The sequence below is a fragment of the Phocoena phocoena genome, chromosome 10 (assembly GCF_963924675.1).
Source record: "Phocoena phocoena chromosome 10, mPhoPho1.1, whole genome shotgun sequence".
NCBI lineage: Eukaryota > Metazoa > Chordata > Mammalia > Artiodactyla > Phocoenidae > Phocoena > Phocoena phocoena.
The window spans coordinates 72,347,521-72,352,332 of record NC_089228.1 but is presented as its reverse complement, the minus strand read 5'-3'; the positions used below and the strand labels follow the sequence as shown (position 1 = coordinate 72,352,332).

Here is a 4,812-nt window from a genome sequence, read left to right as displayed (position 1 = left end):
TATTCATTATCTTGATTACGGGGATTCTTTCGCAGGGGTCTACATATTTCAAAACTTAGACTGTATACTTCAAATATGAGCAGTTTTTGTGTGTCACTTATATCTCGATAAAACTTTTTAAAAGTACTGGAGAGAGAGGAAAAAAAAAAAAGCCTGGGAGCACAGGTACCATCAAAAAAAATACTCCCGTGCCATTAGTTGGATAGTTTCCCTTTCTTTTAGCAGCTTTTAAAAATTACGGTTAAGCAGAGGTGAATATACAGAGAACAATAATCCTATGCTATTTATTTTATTTATTTATTTATTTTTTTGCGGTACGTGGGCCTCTCACTGTTGTGGCCTCTCCCACTGCGGAGCACAGGCTCTGGACGCGCAGGCTCAGCGGCCATGGCTCACGGGCCCAGCCGCTCCGCAGCATGTGGGATCTTCCCAGACCGGGGCACGAACCTGCGTCCCCTGTATCGGCAGACGGACTCTCAACCACTGCGCCACCAGGGAAGCCCTCCTATGCTATTTAATTGAATCATTTCCCTTCTTTTTCTCAGATCTGTTATTCATGTTAAACAACGGGGTTGCTAATGACTTAAAGCTTCTGGGCCCTCACTTACAAGTTCTTTCCAAAGTTCTGTAGCTGATTTTCTGTTTGTAATTGTGTTTTCTTTTTTAAAAAAAGAGGCCCCAGACTTCCCTGGTGGCGCAGTGGTTAAGAATCCGCCTGCCAGTGCAGGGGACACGGGTTTGATTCTGGTCAGGGAAGATCCCACATGCTGCGGAGCAACTAAGCCTGTGTGGTGTGCCACAACTACTGAAGCCCGTGCACCTAGAACCTGTGCTCTGCAACAAGAGAAGCCACTGCAATGAGAAGCCCGCGCAACACAACGAAGAGTAGCCCCCGCTCGCTGCAACTAGAGAAAGCCTGCCAACAGCAACGAAGACACAGTGCAGCCAAAAATATAAATAAATTAAAAAAAAAAAAAAAGAGGCCCCAGATTGTATAAGATTCAGGCTCCATGAAACCTGGATGCAACCCTACTTTTTTAAAAAAAGATTTTATTAAAGGTCTTTATAGAGCAACATCAGACTCCAAATCCAGCTGCCAAGGAGACAGTGTTATGCAGTGGGTACTTGCTGGCATGGCAGGCGTCTAAGGCTTCCCTCCCTTCTGTTGGGGGATGGGGAAGGTGACAGTGAGCAGTGTCTCACCTATGGGTTCCACCATGCTCAGTGGTCAGGCAGGGGCTTCTTAAGGGCCCATCTTTCCACTTGGGTCCCAAGGCAGCATGATCTTCACTTTGATGCCCAGCGCTCCCTGTCTGAGCAGCACATGGCAGCCGGTGGTGTCTGTGTAGAAGCTAACAAGGTCCTCACTGTGGGTCATCGGGCCATCCACAACTTCATGGATTTAACCCTCTGTCCTTGGAGTTGCCCAGGCATTACGACCTAGCAACCTTTGTCCCCACTCTCCATGATGACCTTCAGCACACCACAGCAAGCCCTCCTAGAAGTGTGTACCGCAGATCCCGCCTGGGTGATGTGCACAGAGCTCTCGTATATTCCTTTTCCTCCTAAAGCTCTACACTGCCCTCAGGGAAGCCAAATCTCTTCTGAAGCACAGCGGTCAATTCCTGGATCCGCCAGCCCTTCTCACCAAGAACATTGTGCGTCCTGGAGGCCAAGATAATGATTTCCGTCCTGGTTGGTGTAAATCAGACTTCAACTCCAGAGTCGTCATCTTTGGCCAGCGCCGGAGTGAGACACTTGTTCAGTTCAACCTTGAGGACGCCATCCGCGACATCTTGGAAATTGACACTGCCATCTTGCCACCTGGCAGCACCTTAAGGAATGGCCCAGTGCTGCTGTTAAATGACCTAAGGAGTGTGATGTGAGCAAATGGTTCCCACTGCTATTGCAGACAGAACACAAACACCCAAAGAACTTTAGGACTATGGTGGCCTAGAGCACCTTTCTCTCCTTGGATAAGCCTTTGTGTGGACTTGGTAACAGCAGCTGAGGGGCTGTGAATAATACTTCAGACTTCCTCACTTTCTTTTTCATCAATTGCTCTATCTGGAGGGACCCAAGTGTGAAGGAGAAAAATGACCCAATAAATACAATTCAGCTTCAGCAGCTTCAGAATGCCCATTCCCTGTCTCCTCCATCGGCTCCAGAATTGAACAAGCAAGGTAGGAGAGGAGAGCTTTGCCTCAGGTGCTCTTTGTGACTCAACATTGGGGAATTTCAGTTCCAACACCTCCAGAGAAGGTGTCTTGAAATGATCATGGAAATAGGATCTTTTACTACATGTGGGCCACATTTCACACTGTTCCTGAGTAGAATATCCTTGCTCTGCCTCTCTGTCAACCAGATCCCACTAGTTCCTCAATACAAGCTCAGTGCCTCCCTCCTGGAATTGCCTTCCCAGATCTATCCAGTGCAGAGTGAAATCTTCCTTCCCTAAACCGAGCACTTAAGATATGACAATTCTTGAAGCTGTTAGGAGTTTAGACCCAAACTCCTATAACCATGTGATCTTGGGTAAGTGATAATTTTTCTGAGCAGAGAGTCCCCAATAATAATTCATTTTCCACACTAATATGTGTTAATTTTATTTATTTATTATTATTATATTTTAATGTGTTAATTTTATAATTAAAATGTCTTATGGTGGCAATAACAATTCATACTAATGTCACGGAGCCGGCATGAAGCTTAACTAAGATAATATATGTAAATATCTTTTGTAAACTATAAAATGCTGTACAAACATAAGGTACCGGCAGAGGTGATATTCCAAATATTTAATGACCGGTAGGCACTGGCCTTGACCAATCAGAATAGTTTCAATCACAGCACTGGAGCTAAGTCCAGTAAACTCCTTGTGGTGTCAGACATTAACTCTCTAGTAGCTAAATTAAAGGAAGGTTTGGGGTTTCCTGGAGGAGAAGCTAAAGTAAAGGGGGTCTAGTGGAAAGAGACTCAGGGGGCTAGGGGCTATATTCTTTTTCAGATTCTCTTCCCTTATAGGTTACTACCAGATATTGAGTATAGTTCCCTGTGCTATAGAGTAAGTCCTTGTTGGTTATCTATTTTATCCATAGTAATGTGTATATGTTACTCCCAACCTCCTAATTTATCCCTCCCCCCACTTTCCATAAGTTTTTTTCCTATGTCTGTGAATCTCTTTCTGTTTTGTAAATAGGTTCATTTCTATCATTTTTATTTTTTAGATTCCACATATAAGTGTTATCATATGATATATGTCGTTGTCTGGCTTACTTAGTACGATACTCTCTAGGTCATCCATGTTGCTACAAATGGCATTATTTCATTCTTTTTTATGGCTGAGTAATATTCCATTGTATATATGTACCACACCTTCTTTATCCATTCATCTATTGACAGACATCTAGGTTGCTTTCATGTCTTGGCTATTGTAAATAGTGCTGCAATGAACATTGGGATACATGTATCTTAGAAAATATTTTTGCCTGGACAAAAATGAAGCAGGACACATAAAAATTTGTGGGGTGAATTAAAGCAGTTCTTAAAGCAAAATTTATAGCATTATAAAATAGCTTACCTTAGAGAAGAAGAAAGGTCTCAAATCAACAACTAAGCGTCCATCTTAAGAAACCAAGGAAAGCAAAACAAACCAAATGCAAGCAGAAAGAAGGAAATAATAAAGAGCAGAAAAAATGACCTTGAACTGAAAAACAATAAAGACAATCAATAAAATCAAAAGCTGATTCTCTGAAAACATCAATGAGACCAATAAACTTTAGCTATACTAAAAATTTTTAAAAATAGAAGAGACACAAATTACCAGTGTCATTAAAGACCCCACAGATATTAAAAGGTAGTGCTCTGAACAGCTCTATGCACATAAATTCAATAACTTAGATGAAATGGACCAATTCCTTAAAAGCCACAAACTTCCAAAACTCACACAAAGAAGAAATAGGCAACATATATATTAAAGAAATGGAATCCATAGGTAAAAATGTTAAAAAAAAAAAAAAAAAAAACACAACCCTCCAGGCCCAAACGGTTTCACTGGTAAATTCTACCAAACTTTTTTTTTTTTTTTCTGGTATGCGGGCCTCTCACTGCTGTGGCCTCTCCCGTTGCGGAGCACAGGCTCCGGACGCGCAGGCTCAGCGGCCATGGCTCACGGATCCAGCCGCTCCGCGGCATGTGAGATCTTCCCGGACTGGGACACGAACCCGTGTCCCCTGCATTGGCAGGCGGACTCTCAACCACTGTGCCACCAGGGAAGCTCTACCAAACTTTTAAAGAACAAATAGCACCAATTTTACACAATCTCTTCCAGAGAATAGAAGGGAAGAGAACACTTCCCAACTCATTTTGTGAGGCTAGAATTGCCTTGATACCAAAAAACTAGGCAAAGACAGTACAAGGAGAGAAAACTATAGACCACTGTCCCTCATGAACAGTACACAAAAATCTTCAAAAAAGAAATACTAGGAAATCAAATCCAGCAATATATAAATAGAATACTACTCCGTGACCAAGTGGGGTTTATCCTAGAAATGCATGACTGGCTCCAAATTCAAAAATCAATCAATGTAGTTCACCATATTAAAAAACTGAAAAGGAAAAATGACATGAGCATATCAAACAATGCAGAAAAAGCGTTTGAAAACATCCAGCATCGATTCATGATAAAAACTCTCAGCAGTATAGAAATAGAAGGAAATGTCCTTAATTTGATAAAGCCCATCTACAAAATACCTACAGTTAATGTAATGTTTAATGGTGAAACACTGAATGCTTTCTCCTAAGGTCAAGAAC

The 4,812-nt window shown here is 42.1% G+C and overlaps 1 pseudogene; it reads right to left on the bottom strand.

The window, feature by feature from the left end:
- Positions 1 to 1,243: 1,243 nt before the first annotated feature.
- Positions 1,244 to 3,304, bottom strand: LOC136129629 (small ribosomal subunit protein uS3-like; annotated as a pseudogene).
- Positions 3,305 to 4,812: the final 1,508 nt, after the last annotated feature.